Source organism: Trachypithecus francoisi, unplaced genomic scaffold (genome assembly GCF_009764315.1).
Source record: "Trachypithecus francoisi isolate TF-2019V2 unplaced genomic scaffold, Tfra_2.0 Lachesis_group8, whole genome shotgun sequence".
Lineage (NCBI taxonomy): Eukaryota > Metazoa > Chordata > Mammalia > Primates > Cercopithecidae > Trachypithecus > Trachypithecus francoisi.
In genome coordinates, this window is record NW_022681473.1 from 7258556 (window position 1) to 7284268 (window position 25713).

The following is a 25713-nucleotide window of genomic DNA, read 5'->3' on the forward strand; positions in this document are numbered from 1 at the left end:
CCCCGCCTAAAAACAAAAACAAAAACAAAACAAAACAACAAAAAAACAAAAAACAAACAAAGCTACAGATCCCTCAAAACATAGCAGTTACCATGAGACCGGAAACAGCCCACCCCTCTGTGTTCAGAATCCAGAAGCCTGGCTTTACCCTGAGGATCTCATAAGGACAACCCTGATGTCCCCGATCCCCCTCCAGAGATGACAAAAGAAAGATTTCTCCCGCCAGCAGGGACTGAGCAGGAAAGGCATTGGCCAGGAGTGTTTGCGGTGTGGAAACTGCAAGTGTGTTTGGTGGCCCTGTGCCCTTGCCTGTGGCCACTCAAGTACTATTTTTGGCTTGTAGCGAGCCTAAATTCCAATGTTTGCCCCACAGTGTTCCCAGGCTCCTTTAACCCCATGGCTTCTCACCCCTAGAAACAGCCCTGTCTTTTCAGCCTCCTCCTACTTTGGCCGTTCAGTCTGGACAATTCCACTGGGCTCGTGGAACCCATCATGGGATCGCCACAAGATGGTCAGACCTTCCACCGGCCGAGGTGGACCAAGGGCTAGTGTCTCCCCTGTGTTCTTAGACTGCAGAAGTCTCTGTCAATTATGAGATCTGCCCTCTTCTGTCTCCGAGCCTCTGAACATGTCCCTAAGAAGCAAAGGGATGGGTTAGCTACTCCCAACGTGCTCCCCAGAGTTATTGGGGTAATACCAAAGCCAGTCCTTTCACCTACCCACAGCCCAGCCTCTTAGCTGCAACTTCCTGTTTTTGTTTTGTTTTGTCTGAAGACTGGATCTCACTCTGTTGCCCAGGCTGGAGTGCAGTGCAGTGGCACGATCTTGGTTCACTGAAACCTCCACCTCCCAGGCTCAAGCAATTCTCTCACCTAGTCTCCCTAGTAGCTGGGACTACAGGCACACCCCACCACACCTGGCTGATTTTTTTTTTTCAGATTTTTTCAATCTTTTTTTTTTTTTTTTTGAGACAGAATCTGTCTCTGTTACCCAGGCTGGAGTGCAGTGGTGTGATCCCAGATCACTGCAACCTCTGCCTCCAGGGTTCAAGTGATTTTCCTACCTCAGTCTCCCGAGTAGCTGGGATTATAGGCATCTGCCAGCCACCACACCTGGCTAATTTTTGGTATTTTTAGGAGAGATGGGGTTTCACCATGTTGGTCAGGCTAGTCTCAAACTCCTAACCTCAAGTGATCCGCCCACCTCAGCCTCCAAAGTGCTGAGATTACAGGCATGAGTCACTGTGCCTGGTCTTTCTTTTTCAACTTTTTTTTTTTTTTTTTTTGAGACGGAGTCTCGCTCTGTCGCCCAGGCTGGAGTGCAGTGGCGCGATCTCGGCTCACTGCAAGCTCCGCCTCCCGGGTTCACGCCATTCTCCTGCCTCAGCCTCCCGAGTAGCTGGGACTACAGGAGCCCGCCATCTCGCCCGGCTAGGTTTTTGTATTTTTTAGTAGAGACGGGGTTTCACCATGTAGACCAGGATGGTCTCGATCTCCTGACCTCGTGATCCACCCGTCTCGGCCTCCCAAAGTGCTGGGATTACAGGCTTGAGCCACCGCGCCTGGCCTCTTTTTCAACTTTTAATAGAGATGAGGCCCCACATTCAGGAGATTGAGACCATCCTGCCTAACATGGTGAAACCCCATCTCTACTAAAAATACAAGAAAATTAGCTGGGCATGGTGGCGCAAGCCTATAGTCCCAGCTACTTGGGAGGCTAAGGCAGGAGAATTGCATGAACCTGGGAGGCAGAGGTTGCAGTGAGCCGAGATCGAGTCACTGCACTCCAGCCTGGGTGACAGAGCGAGACTCCATCTCAAAAAAAAAAAAAGAAATGGGCTCAAGTGATCCACCCACCTTGGCCCCCGCAAAGTTTGGGATTACAGGCATGTGCCACCACACCCAGCTCCCACTCCTGTTTCAAAGCACACTTGCTCAAGTCTCATGCCCCTAAAGCCTGTGGGAGATGCTTCACCATGGCCACATCCCTTTATCATGGTGCCAGGTCCATACCAGGGCCAATGCCTACAGGATGGGGCAGAGGAAGAGGAAGAACCTCCTCACCACTTTTAGCCTCCCAAAGTGCTAGGGTTATAGGTGTGAGCCACTGCACCCCGCCCAGAACTTTCTTTTTTTTTTTTTTTTTTTGAGATGGAGTTTCACTCTTGTCATCTAGGCTGGAGTGCAATGGTGCGATCTTGGCTCACTGTAACCTCTGCCTCCCAGGTTCAAGTAATTTTCCTGCCTCAGCCTCCCAAGTAACTAGGATTACAGGCGTATGCCACCACGCCCTGCTGATTTTGTACTTTTTTAGTAGAGATGGGGTTTCACCATGCTGGCCAGGCTGGTCTCGAACCCCTAACCTTAAGTGATCCGCCTGCCTCAGACTCCCAAAATGCTGGGATTACAGGTGTGAGCCACCGTGCTCGGCCCAGCCCAAGAACTTTTTAGAGTGTTAGCTATTAAGAAATAATAAAGCAGGCCTACACTCCTACCCTAGGGCAGCCCCTCAGCTACTCTGTAAGGCCCCCGGGAACATCATTTCCCTCCCAACAGAGTCCTGCTGCCTGTGTTCTCTGCACCAGAGCTTAACCTTGGCCAGCCTTCCATAGCACGTCTCAGCTCCTCTGTTTGGCTTCAGCTTCTGCTGCATCCTCCCAGGAGCTCAGCTAAGTTTTCCAAGCTCCCCAGATCTCAAGAATCAATTGAGAGCTTGCTAAAAGGAAAAAAAAAAAAATCATTGAAAAGATTACTAGGCCCCACCCCAAATTTACTGAATCATTATCTACAGGGGTGGGTGTGGGTCCAGGAATATGGTTTTGTTTTTAAAGGGACCTGGAAGATTCTTACCATCCAGGAAGCCTAGATAGTATTTCTCTAGCCTCTCCGTTGGTCTTCACACTGACTCCATTAAAACCACTTGGAGAGCTTCTTTTTTTTTTTTTTTTTTTGAGACGGAGTCTTGCTCTGTCGCCGGGGCTGGAGTGCAGTGGCCGGATCTCAGCTCACTGCAAGCTCCGCCTCCCGGGTTCACGCCATTCTCCTGCCTCAGCCTCCCGAGTAGCTGGGACTACAGACGCCCGCCACCTCGCCCGGCTAGTTTTTTGTATTTTTTAGTAGAGACGGGGTTTCACAGTGTTCGCCAGGATGGTCTCGATCTCCTGACCTCGTGATCCGCCCGTCTCGGCCTCCCAAAGTGCTGGGATTACAGGCTTGAGCCACCGCGCCCGGCCTTGGAGAGCTTCTAAAACTAGCCCTGCAGTGCAGGGGGTCTTGTTTCTGAAACACCAGGGTCTTCATCTAGGTCCTGCTGCTTTCTCCGCAGAAAGCCAACCACTGAGACAACAATTATTGCCAATGAAGAAGGCTTTAACTGGGTGCTACAGCCTAGGAGACACAAGATCAGTCTCAAATCCATCTCCCTGAGTGACTAAAATTAAGAATTAACATAGAGGGAAGAAATGTGTAAGATAACAAGAACTAGGGGCTGGCACAGTGGCTCATGCCTGTAATCCCAGCACTTTGGGAGGCCGACGCAGGTGGATCACGAGGTCAGGAGTTCGAGACCAGCCTGACTAACATGGTCTACTAAAAATACAAAATTTAGCCAGGTGTAGTGGCGGGCACCTGTAATCCCAGTTACTTGTGAGGCCGAGGCAGAAGAATTGCTTGAATTCTTGAAGTAGAGGTTGCAGTGAGCCGAGATCATGCCACTGAACTCTAGCCTGGGTGACAGAGCAAGACTCCATCTCACAAAAAAATAAAATAAAATAAAAAGAAAACAGGAATTACGGAGAAGTAAGGAAGCAAGCAGGGTGAATGTGGGTTCTGGCATCTTGTTGTCTGGATGCCTTGATCTGATGAGTTTCAGTTCTCTGATACTTTTTTTTGAGAGGCCTGAGTGTCCTTTCCTGACGAAGGAACTCAGATAAAACAAATGTTAAGTTTTAAGCTTTAAGACCAAAAGGGTCCATTTCTATGTTTATTAAAAAAAAAAAAAAAAAAACTGTCTCCGGGACTATTGCATCAGTTTCAGTCTCAGTCCCCAGGGATGGATTGAAGAGGCAAAGGTGACTCAGGTATTCTGCTGCTGATTCTAAGACCTCTGAGTTGGTGATTAATATGCATAAGAGCAATGGGATGGGGCTCAGGAATCTGTGTTTCCCACCTTGTCCCCAGGAGATTCTGTTGCTAGTGACACAGAAGCCCACACTGAGAAATGCTTTTTCTTTTTCTTTTCTTTTCTTTTCTTTTTTTTTTGAGAGTTTTTCACTCTTGTTGCCCAGGCTGGAGTGCAATGCCCAATCTCGGCTCACCACAGTCTCGGCTCACTGCAGTCTCCGGCTCCTGGGTTAAAGCAATTCTCCTGCCACAGCCTCCCTAGTAGCTGGAGATTACAGGCATGTGTCACCACGCCTAGCTAATTTTGTATTTTTAGTAGAAACAGGGTTTTGCCATTTTGGCCAGGCTGGTCTTGAACTCCTGGCCTCAAGTGATCCATCCACTTTGGCCTCCCAAAGTGCTGGGATTACAGGCTTGAGCCACTGCACCGGGCCAATTTTCATTTTTTTGAGATGGAGTTTTGCTCTGTTGCCCACACTGGAGTGCAATGGCACAATCTCAGCTCACTGCAACCAATTCTCCTGCCTCAGCCTCCCAAGTAGCTGGGATTACAGGTGCTCACCATCATGCCCAGTTAATTTTTGTATTTTTAGTAGAGATGGGGTTTCACCATGTTCATCAGGCTGGTCTTGAACTCCTGACTTCAGATGATCCAGCCTCCCAAAGTGTTGGGATTACAGGCATGAGCCATCGCGCCCAGCCCATTTTTAATTTTTTTTTTTTTGGTGGGGGACGGAGTCTCACTCTGTCACCCAGGCTGGAGTGCAGTGGCATGATCTCGGCTCACTGCAACCTCCATCTCCCGGGTTCAAGTGATTCTCTTGTCTCAGCTTCCCGAGTAGCTGGGACTACAAGTGACTGCCACCACACTCGGCTAATTTTTGTATTTTTTTAGTAGAGACGAGGTTTCACCATATTGGCCAGGCTGGTCTTGAACTCCTGACCTTGCGATCTGCCCGCCTCAGCATCCCAAAGTGCTGGGATTACAAGCGTGAGTCACAGCGCCCGGCCCCATTTTAAATTTTTTTTTTTTTTTTTTTTTTGAGACGGAGTCTTGCTCTGTCGCCCAGGCTGGAGTGCAGTGGCCGGATCTCAGCTCACTGCAAGCTCCGCCTCCCGGGTTTACGCCATTCTCCTGCCTCAGCCTCCCGAGTAGCTGGGACTACAGGCGCCCGCCACCACGCCCGGCTAGTTTTTTGTATTTTTTAGTAGAGACGGGGTTTCACCGTGTTAGCCAGGATGGTCTCGATCTCCTGACCTCGTGATCCGCCCGTCTCGGCCTCCCAAAGTACTGGGATTACAGGCTTGAGCCACCGCGCCCGGCTAAAATTTTAAAAGACAGAGATGAGGTCTTACTGTGTTGCCAACGCTGGTCTCAAACTCCTGGGCTCAAGTATTCCCCCCGACTCAGCCTCCCAAAGGTGAACTGGGATTTTAATCCTTGTTCTGTTACTAAAATAGCTGTGTTGGATCCAACCGAAGGTTGGGGTTCTTCAGAACAGGTGGAAGGAAGGACAGGGAAGTTGGAGTGAGAAACTACTTATACAGGAGTCTGAGAGAAGAGTCAGATCTCTTTAGGCTCAATAAACTTTCTAGTTAGCAAGATGGTCTCATAGTCTTTGACTCTCCTTTTAGGAAGCAGGTTATTTTTTTTCCTTGCCCTTATTACCATCTGATGTATTATACTACATATCACTATTAATTAATATATATGAATCTGTCTGCTCTCCTTTGAAGGCACGATTTTGGTGTGTTTGTTCATTCCCTTATCCCTGGTTGGCACTGATCCCAGTTTACGAAGTGGTAAATGAAAGTAAAAATCTCGGACCTCCCCCCACCCCGCCCCAATTCATGCGAAAGTGAAGATTAAGTCTCGAAGCTGAGTCATTGCAACACCCTCTTCCAAAAGAATAGCTGTTACTAGCATTAGGCATCAGCCAGATCCACACGGAAAGGTAAAAAGCCTCAGGCATCTGGGAAGGGCCGCCCCCACAGATCATTCACAAGTCAATTCTTGCTGGCCTCCCATAAACAAGGACAGGTCAATTGTAGCTGCAGGTCTACAGTCTAAGTTTAGCTCCTAAAAACTCCACAATAAGAATGTCATCACGGCCGGGCGCGGTGGCTCAAGCCTGTAATCCCAGCACTTTGGGAGGCCGAGACGGGCGGATCACGAGGTCAGCAGATCGAGACCATCCTGGCTAACACGGTGAAACCCTGTCTCTACTAAAAAATACAAAAAAAAAAAAAACTAGCCGGGCGAGGTGGCGGGTGCCTGTAGTCCCAGCTACTTGGGAGGCTGAGCCAGGAGAATGGCTTAAACCCGGGAGGCGGAACTTGCAGTGAGCTGAGATCCGGCCACTGCACTCCAGCCTGGGCGACAGAGCGAGACTCCGTCTCAAAAAAAAAAAAAAAAAAGAATGTCATCACAACCTCATTTTCCCAGGTGCGGAACAAAGTCAAGACTCTACCTACTCAGAGACATCTGCATAAGTGACTCTTCCTTTACTCTCTTTTTCTCTTCAGACATTCATCTTATCTTAAGTGGATTTACCGGGCACTAGCTAAAGTCCCATAGGAATGTTAACTATTGTCCTAATCGCCTACTTGCCCTTCTTCCTACATGCCTTCCCCTCACTCCCCCTTTAAGGAAATGCATAAATACTAAACCTCCCGAAAACCTCTTCGGAAAAACAACCACGGAGGTGTCTGTGGTTCGTGTTTTTCCCGAGCATGCCCTCAAACTGGATTAGTAAGCCTCGATGATAGAGGCTTATGCTTCAGTCACTCGTTCCACTTGTCAAAGCTTTCCTCTCGTGTCTCAAGCCTTCCAAACCCCCTAGGTCCTGAGCAGCTTCGCTCTGCAGATTACAAACCCGAGACTCAGAGGTTAACTGGCTTGCCCAAGGTCACACAGACGGACTCCAGACCCCCATAATCACCTACGTAGCTGCTAAAGGACACAGTCATGTAACCCGTGTGGCACAAGCGCCTTCTCCTTCCTCCTGCCCTTCGCTAACGTTAGCTTTTCCTGCGACCTCTTCTCCGCTCGCCAGCGCATATCTGCGTCTAGCCGGGATGCCTGAGCCCCAGTGCGATCTGTTATGCTTGCAGCTTCGGGAAACACGTGCTACTCGGGTGAATGAATCGAACGTCCCCACCCCCGCCGACAGCCAATAACTGCAAGTCGCAGCCCGGCCACTTCCGCCTATTGCGGGCGTCGGCCAGGGTTCGGCTGCCCACGTGAGGCTCCCCAGACAAGGGAGTAGGCGGTGGTGCGCCAGGGGCGGGCTCTCCCAGCCTCGCCACTAATCCAGGCGCTTGCCGGAGACGGGAGGGGCGGGGCTGACGTGGGGCGCCAAGGCTTAAACGTGACGGACAGGCGGGCGCAGGGAGGAGTCCACAGCCTAGGGGCGAGGAGTGACGGAGAACACTGCCCAATAACGGGAGGGGTTGGGCTGCCTGGGCCAATAAGAAGTCCGTAAGGCGGGGCTGGGACTGCAGCAAGTTCGGTTGCACGGAGACCGCAGCTGTTCTGTCAGTGGAGGCAGCGGCGGTGGAGGCGGCGGCGAGGACTGGCAGCGGCGAGGAGGTGAGTGTCCGCCGCGCTCCGCATGGTTCTCTTCCCGCCGCGGGTCGGAGCGGGTGGACGTGCGCCGCCGCCGCCGCGAGGGACGTTTATGTAAGGGTCGCGCGCGCAGAGGCGGTGCGGGCTCCGCGAGTGACGGCTGGAGGAGACGGCGGCGAGCGGCGCGCGGTGCGCGACGCGGAGTGCGCCGCCCCTCCCCCTCGCGCGGGGGCTCGGCCGGCTGGACCCGCCCCCGGACCCGCCCCCGTCTCCAGCCCCCAAGCGCCCGTCTGCTGCGTCCCCCCGCGGGCTGCCTCATTCTTGCTCTCCGGCCCATTTTGCAGATGGAGAAACTGACTAAAGCGCCTCGGGCGAGGTCCCTGAGGGTTCGAACCCAAGGCTGTCAGGATCGGGAGCCCAAGTTGTCCCCATCGTACTGGATGTGGCTCAGCTCTGCAGGAAGCCGCGGCGTGTAAGGCGAGGGCTTTCCTTGTTCTCGGCGCTCGCACTCCGCCTCCCGTAGGATCTTCCACTTTGTTTCAGACGGGGAAGCTCCAGGCGCCCAGACGCAGTGATTCGCCCAAGGCGGGAGGTGGAGCTGAGCTCAGCCCCTTATTTCTCCAGCTTTTAGTAGTTTACAAAGCGCATCAGAGTCGGAAGCCAAGCCCCTAGGTCCCTGGCAACTTTGAGATTCTTTTATTTTTTTAGACAGGGTCTTGCTATCACCCACCCAGGCTGGAGTGCAGTGGCACGATCTCGGCTCACTGCAGCCTCGACCTCCCGGGCTCAAGCGACCCTCCTGCCACAGTACCCCAGTGCTGGGACTACAGGCGGGCGCCACCACACCTAGCTAATTTTTGTATTTTTTGGTGGAGACGAGCTTCCGTCATTTTGCCCAGGTTGGTCTCGAACTCCTACGCTCAAGCGAGGGGCCTGCCCTGGCTTCCCAAAGTGGTGAGATTATGTGCGTGCCTGGCCTGAAATTTCAGTGCGTGCCTGGCCTGAAATTCTTAAAAATCAGATTGTGTCTTACTTTGTGAGAAGAGGTAGGCCAGGGCTCCTTACCCCTTCTCCAGCTGAGAAAACAGGCTCAGAGAAGTACCAACACTTGCTGATGACAACCAGAATCTCCAGAGTGCCTGCCATCTGCCTCCCTGTTGCTCCCGTACCCACTGCCACCAGCAGCCCTGGCTGGCCTCCCCCAAGGCACCCTATCCTTGTATGTGATGCAAACACTTGTGCTGGGGGTGGATGTGCTCAGCATTTCTCTCACTTGCAGCTACAGCTTCCTGCCTGCACGCTCTCCTTAACCGTTGAACTCTTAATCACATTCTTTTGCACACCTACAGTGTTCCTATCCCTACACGGGGCTGAGAGACAGCGTGGGCGATGAGGTCAATCCTTGTCCTACAACTGCTGGCAAACCGATTGGGGGAGAGAAAAATAAAACCTAAGCAGCAAGACAGCCTGCTGCAGATGTTTGTAGAGAGCCTAGTGGGCGAGGTATGGGCCCTAGGAGGACATGGAAGAGGAAGTTCAGTAGAGGCCAGTAAATCACACACTAAAGCAAGACAGGAGAAATGGCCTGGAAGGAGATGGGCTTAGGAAGGCTTCGTGGAGGAGGTGAGTGGTGGACTTCTTTTTGATGTCACTGGCAGTGGACAAGCAGTGATTGGATTTGAGCAGCTAGAAAGTTTTATTCTGGAGAGGTTTTGTTAAAGAAGTTTTTGAGACGAAGTTTCGCTCTTGTCACCCAGGCTGGAGTGCGGTGGTGTGATCTCGGCTCACCGCAACCTCCACCTCCCGAGTTCAAGCGATTCTCCTACCTCAGTCTCTTGAGTAGCTGGGCACATGCCACCACGCCTGGCTAATTTTTGCATTTTTAGTAGAGATGGGGTTTCACCATGTTGGCCAGGCTGGTCTTGAACTCCTGACCTCAGGTGATCTGCCCGCCTCGACAGCCCAAAGTGCTGGGATTATAGGCATGAACCATCACACCTGGCCAGTTACAGAGGTTTCAAGCAATTAGAACTGGAAGAGGAAGGCTGAGGAAGGTGGAAGGAGAATGTAGAGGATACAACTTCACTGTTGGGTGTAAGAAACTTGATTGGTCACTGGGCAGAGGCCTCTACAGGAGATGTAACCAGGTGAGGGCACTAGGATTTGCTCAGGTGCTGGTAAGTCAGTGACTGGAAGCCAACCTGAGGAAGCAAGATTAGATGCAAAGGTAGACCAGGCTGGGCGCAGTGGCTCATGCCTTTAATCCCAGCACTTTGGGAGGCTGAGGCGGTTGGGTCACCTGAGGTCAGGAGTTCCAGACCAGCCTGGCCCACATGGTGAAACCTCGTTTCTACTGAAAATACAAAAACTAGCCAGGCGTGATGTCAGGCACCTGTAATCCCAGCTACTCAGGAGACTGAGGCAGGAGAATTGCTTGAACCTGGGAGGTGGAGGTTGCAGTGAGCTGAGATCGCACCCCTGCACCCCAGCCTGGGCGACAGAGTGAGACTCCCTGTCAAAAAAACAAAAAAAGACAAAAAACCAAACCAAAACAAAAAAAGCCTGAAAGGCAGACAGGGCTCTGAGGGCCCAGCTGCAGGCCTGAGCTGTGGTTTGTATCCCACGGTATTCTGGTAAGCTCCCTGAAAGCAGCCGACATTTGTTTACTAATGGCTCCTCTACCCTGCCATGCTCTGCCCTTAGGGAAGGGGCTTTGTTCACTACAGTTGCTCAGTATCTGCTTTTTGAATTAATTTAGGCTGTCATCCAAAGTTTCCTTAGTTTACCCCAGTGTACCCTCATGTGCCATATTGCCTTCTGTCTTTCTACTGAAGCCCGCTGCAGCCTGGCTGACTCGGTTCCCTGTGTCATTCCTCACCTCCAGGATCTCCCCTGGAAGGTTGCCTCTGGTAGCCCACAGTGGGTCCCCCAGGCCCTTTGCCCCTTTTTGTCCTGCTCCTTGCTTTCACCAGGTCTCACTTCCGGTGCGTGCGCCAGGTGCTGTGATAGGTACCTGTCCTCTCAAGACCACCACTCATGGGGGCTCTGGGACCAGTGGCAGGGTAGGACCTCAGATTCACTACTCTCATCCCAAGCCACAGTTCCCTGTATCCCTCTTCTGTCTGTCCTCACAGTCCCTAACAGTGCCAGGAACAAGTAGGTGCTTAATGAATGTTTTGGGTGAATTAGTTGAAAAGGGGCCAAATGGGGAGCCAGTGAGGAGAGAAGGGTGAAAGATGGGGAATACGGAAAGGAGTTACCTTTCAGGGTGGCAGGGATGGCCAGCACCATGGTCAGTATGGCAGAAAATCTGGCAGTCCACATTTCTCACTGGCACCTTCTGCATGGGCTGGAGGCCTCATTCAGGTCAACATTTTCTGTTTTTTTTTTTTTTTTTTTTGAGAGATGGAGTCTTGTTGCCCACCCTGGAGTATAGTGGCACCATCTTGGCTCACTGCAGTCTCTGCTTCCCGGGTTCAAGCGATTCTCCTGCCTTAGCCTCCCGAGTAGCTGGAATTACAGGTGCCACCCTTTCGCCTTGGCTGATTTTTGTATCTTTAATAGAGATGGGGTTTCACCATGTTGGCCAGGCTGATCTCGAACTCCTGACCCTCCCAAAGTGCTGGGATTACAGACGTGAGCCACCGCGCCCGGCCTCTGGTCAACATTTTCATTGAGGATGAGCATGGCTTTCTCTTTGGCTGCCTCCCAATATTGTCCTGCCCCCATCTGAATGGGCACCGATTCTTGTTTCCTGAAAGTTCCCACTTCGGGGCAGGTTTCTCACCCAGAGGCGTCCTTCACAGCAGCGGGGCATTTTGCCTGCTCACTCTGAAACCTCACCTGGGCCTGACTGACCATGCCTTCCTCTCTTTCTCTTAGCTGCCTTCTAGTCTCACCTGTGGACACTTTGCCAAAGGAGTCGGGCCTGACGGTGGAAGATGGGAAATGGCCAAAAGAATAAGCCATTTCCTCTTACTTACCGAATGAAAAGCTTGCCTCATCTTGGCGTTCAAGACTCTCTCATATGATTTCACCTGTTGGGCTCTTTCTTCCATTTGACCCCGCAGGTACCCTCTTCTGTGTCAGCCCCCATAGTGAGATTAGTCACTGTTGCCCCAAACTCACTTCTCACGGTCCCCCCTCTGCTCTTGTTCTTGGTGACTTTGTTTTCTGCAGGGCCTTGCCTCTTATCTTGTCCTGTCAAAATTAAATTATTCTTCGAGACATGGGACTTTATGAAGGCTTGCCAACCTATTCCGTTGGACTGGGCTCTCTTTTCATAACAATGATGGTGATAAGTAATGATTTATTGTTATGAATAATAAAAGCCAACTCCTGTGTGGTGGTGACGGCCTTGCTGAGCCCCTTACATACACATAATGTGATTATCACAACAACCCTATTACAAAGGTCCTATTAGATCCATCTCTTACAAATGGTGGACTCTCATAGGTGAGACACAGAGAGGTAAAATAACTCGCCCAGAGTCACGCAGCCAGGCAGGCTAGGCAGGCTCACTGCTGGAGTGCGTCTCACGTGCTATCCCATTTTTGCTTCTTTTAGCAAGCCCCCAACAACTTGCTTTTTGGCACTTTGTGGGCAAGGCCTGAGTGTACATACAGTTCCTTGTGTAAGGCATGTGCTCAGTAAATATTTTATTGACTTGAGTGCCCCAGACATTGAATTTCAGTCTTGACATTATCTGCCAAGGCAGCTGGTTTTCTCTGAACAGGGATTTGAGCTTGCTGGCCTGTGTTTCCATTTTGCTGTTCATTGACTAGTGGCCACAGCAGGTGTGGCTTTTTCAGAAATAAGCAGTCGATAAAACTCCAAAAAGTGAACACACAATAGCAGCTGTGGGCTCCCGTGGGCATAAACACGAGGTGTGCTCTTAGGGTGGCAGGGAGGGGTCTCTGCAGGAAAGGATTTGAGGAAACAGCCAGGAAATAGGGAACACATTTCAGGTCACGTAAGACAGCTCCTTATTAGTGTCAAGTTGCAGAGTGAGAGAAGAACCAGAGTCCCAGTATTCAGAGGGAGCTCCTGAAGGATTAGAGACAGCTCTGCGGAGATGCAGAGAAAGCGGGCCTGAGGCTGGATGGAGTGGGCAGGAAGAGAAAGCACTTCAGATAAAACAAGAGCTGTTTCTAGAACTTCTTGTTCATGTCTAGTGGGTGTCAGAAAAGGGTTTTACTTAAGTGCTTCCCACCAAGCCTGTCGGTTAACGTCCCAGTGTGTGCTCTGTGCCAGTGTTGTGCGTGTGCAGCCTCATTGGGCATTCCCTAGAACGCTGTGAGATGGGCATTGTTATTATTCCCATCTTACAGATGAGGACACAGACTTGGAGTGATTACAGAGCTGCTGTCAGAGTAACAAGGGGTGCAGTCCAGGCAGCGGGACAGCAGAGCTGGTGCTTCTAGCCCTGTACCCTCCTGGTGCCCTCAGAGACTCCCCCAAGATGGAAGCAAAGAAACGGTTCTCGGCCGGGCGTGATGGCTCACGCCTGTAATCCCAGCACTTTGGGAGGCCGAGGCGGGCGGATCACCTGAGGTCGGGAGTTCGAGACCAGCCTGACCAACATGGAGAAACCCTGTGTCTACTAAAATTACAAAATTAGCTGGGCGTGGTGGTGCATGCCTATAATCCCAACTACCTCAGGAGGCTGAGGCAGGAGAATTGCTTGAACCCAGGAGGCAGAGGTTGTGGTGAGCCGAGATCGTGCCATTGCACTCCAGCCTGGGTAACAAGAGTGAAAAAGTTCTCTGGGTTCTAAAATCTGTGTTCTTGGCTGCGTGTGGTAACTCACACCTGTAATCCCAGCACTTCGGAAGGCCAAGTTGGGCAGATCGCCCGAGGTCAGGAATTTGAGAGCAGCCTAGCTAACATGGCAAAACCCCATCTCTACTAAAAATGAAAAAATTAGCTGGGCGTGGTGGCATGCGCCTATAATCCCAGCTACTCAGGAGGCTGAGGCAGGAGAATCAGTTGAACCCGGGAAGCAGAGGTTACAGTGAGCCAAGATCATGCCACTGCACTCCAGCCAGGGCGACAGAGCCAGACTTTGTCTTAAAAAAACAAAACAAACAAACAAAAAATCAACTATGTTCTTGCCACTCCTGTTTTCTCTGGGAAGTTCTTGGAGCAGTGAGGGTAATGCTGTTTTTTTCTTTTGCTTTAGATACTGTCTGCCTTCTGGAGAGCTGACCAAACACTAAGGGTAAGTCCTGTGCCTGAATCCAGGCTGGCGGGATGCGTGGGGGTCTTCCCCAGGAGCAGCTGTGGATGCCAGCAGTTTGGCATGTCAGGTCTTAAGCTCAATGAATAAAAAAAGGCTGTGCTCTGATTTTTGGATAATATCCATTTAAGCAGTCTTGTCTGTTTCCAGTTGCTCTTGATTTTTACAGGAAAGTGACATCTGGCTCCCTGCTGGCCCCATTTGGCATCTGGCCAGCCTAAGCAGAATGCCCTGCTTCTGGAAGGGTATGATCAGCTGGGGAAGCTGGGCAGGAAGAATCCCAAGGGGCCTCTAAGAAGACCCCTTGAGTCAGCGTGGAGAGCAGGCAGCTGGGGTGCGAGGTGGCTCTGCCAGCTGGTTGTAAAGTCACTTGACGTGGGTTCCCGGAGGGTGACGCTCAGCCTTTGCCAGTCACAGTAACAACGGGGAAAAGGGAACCTGCCCCTTCTTCCCCTGCAAATTTTACAGGCATGTGCCACCACGCCTGGCTGATTTTTTTTTTTTGAGATGAGTCTCGCTCTGTTGCCAGGCTGGAGTGCAGTGGCGTGATCTCGGCTCACTGCAACCTCCGCCTCCTGGGTTCAAGTGATTCTCCTGCCTCAGCCTCCAGAGTAGCTGAGAGTACAGGTGAGTGCCACCACGCTCAGCTAATTTTTGTATTTAGTAGAGATGGGATGTCACCTTGTTGGTCAGGCTGGTCTCAAACTCCTGACCTCAGGTCATCCGCCCTCCTTGGCCTCCCCATGTGCTGGGATTACATTACAGGTGTGAGCCACCGCACCTGGCCTCTACTGCTTTTAAGGTTCCACCAACATGGATTTCCCTGGTGGCAGGTGCCTGGGAGATTCAGTGGCCTCCCCTCAGCCTAAATTCCACACCCCTCCAGCTGGTCCCCTGCTAGTCCAGTCCCCTCTTCCCCTGCTGATCTGCCGGAGCAGCCGAGCCAGGGAGCCAGGTGCTCTCCCAGCATTTGTGACAATAATGCTCTTCCCTTCAAGCCCGCTGTGGCCTTGGGGACTTTGTGGCTCAGGGACAACTTTCTCCAGAGCTCATGTCCAGTGCTGAGTGGTACAGGAGTTTTTTCGGTTTTCCTCAGACACCCTTCATGACACAGGAGCTGGTTTCCTGTGTGAGATTTCCCACAGTCCTCCCTTGGACCTAGGTCTTGGGCCAGCAGGCGCCGTCTGCAGGCTACTGTTGAGTAAGGGCAATGGGCTCGTGGTGGGAATGGTCATAACGTGGAAGAACTCCACCCTCCACAAGTTTCACCCCCTTGTTCTCTCTCTGCTTGCTCTGTCCTCTTATTCTTGGCTGATAGAGATGGATGTTATTTCTCTTACTTGCGCCCCTACAATGAGAGGTGGGCGTGTTGGAGAATCCCCCCAAACCACTTGTCTTACGGAACTGAAGAAACCGAAGCCTAGAGAAGGCTGGTTAGCAGAATCCAAGATGCTGATCCCATTTTTTTTTTTTTTTCTTCTTTTAAGATTGCCATCTTTTATTGATGTCTTCCCTTTGATCCATCAGTAGAGAGGGAAAATCAGTCACCAAGAAGGGACCTCTTCTTCCAGGTCATGTAATTTGTCAAAGCTTGTTTGGCTCCTCCATTCCCAAGGCTCTGCTGAGTTGAGCTTTGCCTAGGGACTAAGGCTCTGTGGTCTGAGCTTGTCACCCTCCCCTCCTCTTCAGCTTTCTCCTGGGGGGACATGGATGTGGCCCTTTGTTGTGTTGTTAAGTGTTATGCCTGAAGGCATCACCCCAGGTACTCCCAGCACTATCTCGGGTTCCTTGCTCTTGTGTTACCTCTTTGTCCTGATTTGCCTCGAGACCAGAGAAAGGGGTGGGGCGGGGAGGTCACTGGACGGCTGGGAGTACATTTCCACTGCCTGTGTGTGGAAGGGCCTGACTGCTTCTGTGGCAGCTCCTCTCCTGACGACATCCACCATGACATCACGAAGATGCTTTGGGAAAATTCCACGACCTGGCTGTGCTGAGTCATACTTAGCCTCTGGGGATGTGTGTCACCTTTCCCATGTCTGTCACTGGGCGCTGCAATTGCTACGAAGTGACACATGCTGCCCATTTCTTACATTTGCACATCACTTTATGCTTCTCTGAGAGCCTCTTCTCACGCACATGCTGTGTATCAATATGAAATGTATTAATACTAAGTAATTAATAATAATTGTATTATTTATTCTGGAAAATATTTCTCTCTTGCAATGGGTGAGGAGCCAGAGGTTCAGAGAGACTAGAGACTAAGTGACTTGGTGAGTTTCGGGTGACTGGTGCGTGGCATGTCTGAGGAAGGTTTGGATGCCACACCCACTCTTACCCCTGGATTTTTATGTAATGCAAACGTTATACAGAAATTAATTTGGTCAAAAACAATTGATTTTCAATGTGCTAAAATTATGAATTCAGAACCTAGTTATTTTAAGGGCTAGTCTTTTAAGTTTAGCTTGTAAGTGTAGCCTATAAATCTTTCTGATCTGTTTACAATTCTAGGATATTTTAACAGTCACTTTCAGTGGGCTTTTTTTTTTTTTTGAGATGGAGTCTCGCTCTGTCACTCAGGCTGGAGTGCAGTGGCGCTATCTTGGCTTACTGCAACCTCCGCCTCCTGGTTCAAGCGATTCTCCTTCTGCCTCAGCCTCCCGGGTAGCTGGAATTACCGGCATGTGTCACCATACTGGCTAGTTTTTTTGTATTTTTAGTAGAGACAGGGTTTCTTCATGTTGGTCAGGCTGGTCTCGAACTCCTGAGCTCAAGTGATCTGCCTGCCTCAGCCTCCCAAAGTGCCGGGGTTCCAGGCGTCAGCCACCGCGCTCGGCCTTAGGGGCTTTTTCATTAATGGTTGGTCCCATTTGCAAATGTAATGAAACTCGTCTGAAATTTTTCAATTGAACTTATAAATTATATTCAATTTTCATTAACTATTTTAATAATTCTGGCCGGGCACGGTGGGTGGCTCATGCCTGTAATCCCAGCACTTTGGAGGCTGAGGCGGGCAGATCACGAGGTCAAGAGATCGAGACCATCCTGGCCAACATGGTGAAACCCCATCTCTACTAAAAGTACAAAAATTAGCTGGGCGTGGTGGCGGGCGCCTGTAGTCCTAGTTATTGGGAGGCTGAGGCAGGAGAATCACTTGAACCTGGGAGGTGGAGCTTGCAGTGAGCCGAGATTGTGCCACTGCATTCCAGCCTGGTGACAAAGCAAGACTCTATCTCAAAATAATAATAACAATAATAATAATACTTCCATTTGTCTAATTAAAATAAAACCTCTCATACCTAAATGACTCTTGTAAATCTAATAAATGAAACTGAATGTTACACTTTTCTTAAACTTTCCTATACTGTTTTATGTTTTGTTTGTTTATTTATGTATTTATTTTTATTTTTATTTTTTTTGAGACGGAGTCTCGCTCTGTCGCCCAGGCTGGAGTGCAGTGGCCGGATCTCAGCTCACTGCAAGCTCCGCCTCCCAGGTTCACGCCATTCTCCTACCTCAGCCTCCCGAGTAGCTGGGACTACAGGCGCCCGCCACCTCGCCCAGCTAGGTTTTTGTATTTTTTAGTAGAGACGGGGTTTCACGGTGTTAGCCAGGATGGTCTCGATCTCCTGACCTCGTGATCCGCCCGTCTCGGCCTCCCAAAGTGTTGGGATTACAGGCTTGAGCCACTGCGCCCGGCCATGTTTATTTATTTTTGTTTATTTTGAGACAGTGTCTCATTCTGTCACTCAGGCTGGAGTGCAGTGGCACAGTCTCAGCTCACTGCAACATTTACCTCCCAGGCTCGGGTGATCTTCCCTTTTCAGACTCCTGAGTAGCTGGGGCTACAGGTTCAAGCCACCACACCCAGCTAATTTTTGTACTTTTTGTACAGACAGGGTTTCACCACATGGTCCAGGTTCATCTTGAACTCCTGAGCTCAAACAATCAGCCCTCCTTGGCCTATCCAAAGTGCTGGGATTATAGGCGTGATACATTTTAGTGTTTTCAACAGCTTTATTGGGGTATTGAGCTAAGTTGCACATATTTAAAGTGTACAATTTGATAAGTTTTAACATATATATACACTTGTGAAACCATCACCGCAGTCCAGAGAGTGAACACATTCATCACCTTTGGAATCCCTCCCTCTGCCTCTGCACTCTTCAAGAAACCATGGAACTGCTTTCTGTTACTATAGGTTAGTTTCCATTTTCTGGAATTTCACATAAATTGACTCATACAGTATATATTCTTTTTTCTCTGCATTCATTTACTCAACATAATTATCTTGAGATATGTCCATATTGTTGCATGTATTGATAGTTCATTTCCTTCTTTTTTTTTTTTTAGACAGATTCTTGCTCTGTCACCCAAGCTGGAATATAGTGGTGTGATCATAGCTCACTGCAGCCTTGATCTTCTGGGCTCAAGTGATTTCCCATCTCACTGAGTAGCTGGAACTACAGGTGTGTGCCACTACGCCTGGCATATATATATTATATATAAATATATATATTATATGTATTATATGTATATTAATCTTTAGTAGAGATGAGACCTCGCTGCGTTCCTTAGGCTTGTCTTTTTTTTTTTTTTGAGACGGAGTCTCGCTCTGTCACCCAGGCTGGAGTGCAAGGGTGTGACCTCAGCTCACTACAACCTCCGCCTCCTGGGTTCACGCCATTCTTCTGCCCCAGCCTCCCGAGTAGCTGGGACTACAGGCACCTGTCACCACACCTGGCTAATTTTTATTTTTGTATTTTTAGTAGAGACGGGGTTTCACCGTGTTAGTTAGGATGGTCTCGATCTCCTGACCTCGTGATCCCCCCCGCCAGGGCCTCCGAAAGTGCTGGGATTACAGGCATGAGCCACAACACCCAGCCTTTTTTTTTTCTTCTTCTTCTTTTTGCTGATTTTGTTTATGGGTATTACAGTCTATCGAGTCACCTTTGTTGGTCATCTCAGGTGCTTCTACTTTTTGGCATTTACAAATAAAGCTGCTGTGAACATTTGCGTATAAGTCTTTGTGTGAACATATATTTCCTTTTCTCTTGGGTAAATGCCTAGGAGTGGAGTGGCTGGATCCTGTGGTAGCTGTATGTATGTTTAACTTGAGCTGCCAAATTTTCTGATATATTTGTAGTATTTTACATTCCTACCAGCTGTGTATGAGAGTCCCAGTTTCTCTTCATCCTCCCCGACACTGGGTATGGTTAGTCTTTTAAATTTTAGCCATTTAGAAAGGTATATGGTGGTATCTCATGGTTTCAATTTTCCTAATGATAATGATGTTGAGTATCTTTTCATGTGTTTGTCATCTGCCAGTACTGATTTTAAACTTAGTAAAATTTCTATGTAAAATCACACGTCTGGACTAACTACTCAGTTATATGTTTTTTGTTTTGAGACAGGGTCTTGCTCTGTCTCCCAGGCTGGCCTGCACTGATGTGATCATGGCTCACTGCAGCCTCGACCTCCCATGCTCAAGCGATCCTCCCATCTCAGCCTCTTGACTAGCTGGGACCATGGCATGCACATCATGCCTGGCTGATTTAAAAAAAAATTTTTTTTTTTTGTTAAGAGTCTCACTCTGTTGCTCAGGCTGGAGTGCAGTTTCATGATCTTGGCTCACTTACAACCTCTGCCTACCGGGTTCAAGGGATTCTGCTTCAGCCTCCTGAGTAGCTGGGACTACAGGCGCGGGCCACCACACCCAGCTTATTTTTGTATTTTTAATAGAGACAGAGTTTCACCATATTGGCCAGGCTGATCTCAAACTCCTGACCTTGTGATCCACCCACCTTGGCCTCCCAAAGTGCTGGGATTACAGGCGCGAGCCACTGCACCTGGCCTTTTAAAAATTTTTCTTTGTAGAGATGGGATTTCACTCTGTTGCCAGGGCTGGTCTCAAGCGATCCACCTGCCTCAGCCTCCCAAAATTGTGGGATTACAGATGTGAGCCATCACACCTGGCCTCAGTTACATGTTTTAATTGGAATCTCAAGACTGATTTGCTATTCGAAACAGACCATATTCTCTTAGAGTACGTAAAGTAACAGATAACACACAGATTTTCTTTTTTTTTTTTTTTTTTTTTTTTGAGACAGAGTCTGGCTCTGTCGCCCAGGCTGGAGTGCGGTGGCCGGATCTCAGCTCACTGCAAGCTCCGCCTCCCGGGTTCCCGCCATTCTCCTGCCTCAGCCTCCCGAGTAGCTGGGACTACAGGCGCCCGCCTCATCGCCCGGCTAGTTTTTTGTATTCTTTAGTAGAGACGGGGTTTCACCGTATTAGCCAGGGTGGTCTCGATCTCCTGACCTTGTGATCCGCCCGTCTCGGCCTCCCAAAGTGCTGGGATTACAGGCTTGAGCCACCGCGCCCGGCCAACACACAGATTTCTTAACACAAAAATATAAATACTATGGTTTTTATTTTCCTAGCCTTGTCTGTATTTAATCTGATATCTTCCTGGAATTAGAGAAGCTTACCTAATAAGGAAATCAATACATTACTTTAAAGTATAGTAAATTATTTTTCTAATCAACTTTTGGCCTTTGTTTCTCAACCGGATGACATTTTCTTTATAATTAAAGAGACCCCTGGCCGGAATGAGACTGGACTTTGAATCTAACTGCTAAGCAGAGCCTGCTCCATTGCCACCATGTTGCCTCCAAATGGTGATGATCTCACAGCCCCTGTGCCTCAAATAGAAGTGTCACATTACTAATCTCTTCCTCTTCTCATCCAATGTGACTCTTCTGTTCTGACCCCCACCCCAAACCATTTGAGTTCAGTTAATCTATTTAAGGCTTCCTTTTTGTTATGCAGTATGGTCACAAAAATAGGTGGAACTAAATACAAAATAGATACAGTTTAGATTTCTGTAGATTCTCTGTATCTCCCAAGGCTTTCTCCGACCAAGGACTAGTTGTAAAATCACGTCAGTGACCCACTAGGGCTAGAATTTGAGTCCCAGCCTTCTGAGTCCATGTCTGGAGTTTCCTCCCATCTCTTAAACCTTTGCAAATAGAAAGAGAGAGTGGTACTTACGAGTTCTTGCTTTCTGATCACGCCTGGTTACCAAGAAATTACGGCATCTGGAACCAGTGCCACCTTTTTCATGTTCTTCAGTTTACCCCCTTGGAAATGGTGAGAATTCTGGCCTCTCTCTAACCTCCCGGTGGAGAGCTACCAATCTTTGGAGAGGCCATTGCCATCAAATTCTTGTTAGAAATCTGCATCTTGGATAATAACTAGATGCAGAATTGCTTTCCTGTCCTGGTCACTGGAGATGGCCCCAGGAAGCTTGTAGGTGGTGAGTGGACCTGGTTGAGAATCATTAATGCAATTTGACCTCTCCTTTGATGTCTGATGCACATGTGGCCCCGTGTGAGTAAGAGCAGAGGTTTGTAGAGTGACAAGAAAAGGACATTTGGGGGAGAAATTGGCAGGAGACTGACTAAGGTTTTTGCACTGCACAAGTTTTTTGTCCCACATTTAAAAAAATTGTGGTAAAATACATGGTCTTTGTCCCTTTGGGCTGCTATAACAAAAATAACCTTATTCTAAGTAATTTATAAGCAATAGAAATTTATGTATTTATTATTTTTATTTATTTTATTTTATTTTATTTTATTTTGAGATGGAGTCTCGTTCTGTCACCCAGACTGGAGTGCAGTGGCGCGATCTCGGCTCACTGCAAGCTCTGCCTCCTGGGTTCACTCCATTCTCCTGCCTCAGCCTCCTGAGTAGCTGAGACTACAGGCACCCACCACCACGCCCTCCTAACTTTGTATTTTTAGTAGAGACGGGGTTTCTCCGTATTGATCAGGCTGGTCTCCAACTCCTGACCTCAGGTGATCTGCCCGCCTTGGCCTCCCAAAGTATTGGGATTACAGGCATAAGCCACCATGTCCAGCTTCTGCAGGAGTTTTAAGTACAGTCTGTCCTCACCTGTGGCTGTGTTCCCCTTTCAGGTGGTAAAGGAGCACTGTGAGATACAGTATTTAATAGCACAGTTGTTTCTTGGTATCCTCTGGGGACTGGTTCCAAGAGCCTCTATAGATGCCATAATCCTCCAAGATGCTTAAGTGCTTGATAGAAAATGGCATAGTATTTGCGTATAACCTATGCATATCATCTTATGTACTTTAAATCATCTCTGGATAACTTAAAATACCCAATCCAATGTAAATGCCATGTAAATAGTTCTTATACTGTATTGTTTTTATGTGTGTTATTTTTTATTGTTGTATTGTCATTTTTTATTTTGCTTTTTTGAATACATTTGATCCCCAGTTGGTTGAATTAGTGGATGTGGAACCCACAGATACAGAGGGCTGACCGTATAGTAAATGAAGGCAGTGATGTCAGTGAGTGGCCACTCTGCTCTCAGAGAGAAAGGAAAATGTGCCTCACCATAGGACTGGTATTAAATGCCTGGGGGATGGAGAGAAGATTAAACCTAAAACTTAAAGTCATTTAACACAGCAGTTCCAGTTCTAGAAATGTAACCTGTGGCATCATGGGACAAGCATGCAAACATATGAGGTGATAGCAGAAGTTGGGAAACCACTAAAACGTACATCAGAAAATGGTTGCTACATATGAAGTCTGTTCCGTGTCGTATGATGTAGCCTTTAAAAATAGCTCATGTATCCTAATCAAGCTGTCACTCTAAATTTATTACCACGGGACAAGAGCTATGATGCCTTTACACAAAAAATATATATTATAAAACAGAATGTGTAATATCTCATTTTTTGTTATTTTGGAATGCTATACCAACAATTTGTTCAGGTTGCTGGAGTTACGAAATTATGTGTTTAAAAAATTTTCTATGTAGTATTTTTTCTTTGTAGTATGTTTTAATTTTAAGTTATCAATTTAAAAAATCTAAGTAGAGAAGGGTGCAATTCATAACACTACTTGGGGCTTAAGGTCGAGTACTAGGTACTTAACTCTCAGAGTTCTACTTTTTTACCCCTCTTTTCCAAAAAATTGTTTTGGGGGATGAAAACCTCTTTGTAAATGCCATATGAGATACAGATTGCTGGGGAGTGGTGGAGTGAGGACTTCATAAAAGCTGTTCCTCTATTAAAAGAAATGAGAAAACTGGCAAAAATGATCAAAACCAACTTTTTCAGAACTCGAGATATTAACCAAAGGCTTGCAATAATCTAAGACACATTTATTCAGGAAAAATTGCAGAAAAAAATTATCCTTGTTTTCAACAAAAAGTTATGAGGCATGCAAAGAAACAAAGTATGGTTCATACACAGGGAAAGACACAGTTTTTTCCAGCCCAGATGTTGGACTTCATAGACAATGATGTTAAATCAACTATTTTAAATATGTCTAAAGAGCTTAAGGAAAATGTGAGAGGAATGCCTCACCAAATAGAGGGAAGCCAAGGCGGGCAGATCACGAGGTTGGGAGATCGAGACCATTCTGGCTAACACAGTGAAACCCCGTCTCTACTAAAAATACAAAAAATTAGCTGAGTGTGGTGGCACGCACCTGTTGTCCCGGCTACTTGGGAGGCTGAGGCAGGAGAATCGCTTGAACCTGGCAGATGGAGATTGCAGTGAGCTGAGATCGCGTCACTGTACTCCAGCCTGGGTGACAGAGCAAGACTCTATCTCAAAAAAAAAAAAAAAAACCAAAAAACCCCAGAAATTCTGGAGTTGAACAGTATAGTTACTGACATGAAAAATTCTCTAGAGGCTGAACAGATTTGAGCAGGCAGAAAAAAATCAGCAAGCTTGAAGGTGGATACCTTGAGATTTTTCAGGCTGAGAATGAAAAAAGAATGAAGAAGCTGGGTGCAGTGGCTCAAACCTGTAATCCCAGCACTTTGGGAGGCTGAGACGGGTGGATCACAAGGTCAAGAGATCGAGACCATGGTGAAACCCCGTCTCTACTAAAAATACAAAAAATTAGCTGGGCGCGGTGGCGGGTGCCTGTAGTCCCAGCTACTCAGGAGGCTGAGGCAGGAGAATGGCGTGAACCTGGGAGGCGGAACTTGCAGTGAGCCGAGATCGCGCCACTGCACTCCAGCCTGGGGGACAGAATGAGACTCCGTCTAAAAAAAAAAAGAATGAAGGAAAGTTAACAGCTTCAGAGACCCATGGTGCACCGTCATGCAAATCAACATATGCATGATGAGAGTCCTAGAAGGAGAGGAGAGAAAGGATCAGAAAGAATGGCCAGAAGCTGATGAAAAACAATAACTGACCCACTCAAGAAACTCAGTGAACTCCAATGAGGATGAATATCAAGAGATCCACACCAAGATATTTCATAACTAAAGTGTCAAATGACAAAGAATCTTGAAAACAGCAAGAGATGAGCAACTTATCTTGTACAAAGGATCTTTGATCAGATTAACAGCTCATTTCTCCTCAGAAACCGTGGGAGCCAGAAGGCAGTGGGATGAACCCTGTTGAAGGCAAAACCTTCAACTGTAATTATTGGACTTTTGAGTCTTAGATGGCCCTGACCTCTTTGTCTTCAGGGACAGTTTTTCAATTTAATCCCTAATAATCCCTAATAACCATTAGTCAAGCTTCCTCGACCTGTAGGAAGGCCTGTCTTTAGGCCGGGCACAGTGGCTCACGCCTATAATCCCAGCACTTTGGGAGGCCCAGACGGGTGGATCACCTGAGGTCAGAAGTTCGAGACCAGCCTGACCAACATGGTGAAACCCCATCTCTACCAAAATACAAAAATTAGCCAGGAGTGATGGTGCATACCTGTAGTCTCAGCTACTTAGGAGGCTGAGGCACAAGAATCATCGCTTGAACTTGGGAGGCAGAGGTTGCAATGAGCCGAGATCGTGCCACTGCACTCCAGCCTGGGAGCCTGGGTGCCTGGGTGACAGAGTGAGACTCCATCTCAAAAAAAAAGAAAAAAAAAAAAAAAAAGAACTGTCTTTTACAGAGTTCCCTTCCCCAGGTTTTTCTAGAAATACCCCAGGGATGCTTATGTGTTCCACCAAGTTTGGAACATAGTGAGGGAGTGAAAAACATATGTTAAATGAATGCCATCTGTCTGGCTTGGTTATTTCCTTGGCCAGCTGTTCTCTTCTGCATGTTGCCTAGTTATCCCTGCCCCAGGGCTGTTGCTTCACCCTTCATACCTACTGCCCTAAAGATGCAAACGGGCTGTCAGGCATTTCACAACATTTTACTGAATGCTTGGAGATAGCAGAATGGAATTACAATACAGAAAAAGATGTTTTGCTCGCAAAGGGGAATTCACCCTTTACCTCAAGAAAAATAGAGCAATTGCCAATAACAATAATGGTGGCCTCTCTCCCCTGCCCATTAACCGTCAGGGGATCAGCAAATACTGAGGTCTAATCTCAACTAGTGTTACTCCAGGACACCATATGGAGCTGACTGCTGATGTTCTGTTGTTGATAATATCCTTTATGTGTGTGTAGCACTTTATAGTTTTATTTCATTTTTTTCTCTCCTTTTTTTTGTGACAGGGTCTTGCTCTGTCACAAGGCTGGAGTACAGTGGCACCATCCAAGCTCACTGCAGCCTCCACCTCCTGGGCTCAAGCAATCCTCCCACCTCAGCCTCCCGAGTAGCTGAGACTACAGGCATGTGCCACCAACCCGGCTGATTTTTTTTTTTTTGAGACAGGGTCTCACTCTGTCACCCATGCTGGAGTGCAGTGGTGTAATCACAGCTCACTACAGCCTCGACCTCTCAGGCTTAAATGATCCTCCCACCTCAGCCTCTTGAGTAGCTGGGACTACAGGCATGTGCCACCATGCC

The 25713-nt window shown here is 48.4% G+C and overlaps 1 protein-coding gene across 4 annotated transcripts in view; it reads left to right on the forward strand.

The window, feature by feature from the left end:
* Window positions 1-7623: 7623 nt before the first annotated feature.
* The window catches only part of PC (pyruvate carboxylase), a 110865-nt gene continuing 92775 nt past the window's right edge, over window positions 7624-25713 (forward strand). The window contains exons 1-4 of one of the 4 annotated variants that reach the window (XM_033207654.1): window positions 7630-7713; window positions 8034-8161; window positions 11572-11759; window positions 13871-13909. The gene's annotated coding sequence lies outside the window, so the exon portion shown is untranslated. Of the gene's footprint in view, window positions 7714-8033; window positions 8162-11571; window positions 11760-13870; window positions 13910-25713 lie in introns of all 4 variants that reach the window. The other 3 variants (XM_033207655.1, XM_033207653.1, XM_033207652.1) reach the window with 3 other exon arrangements.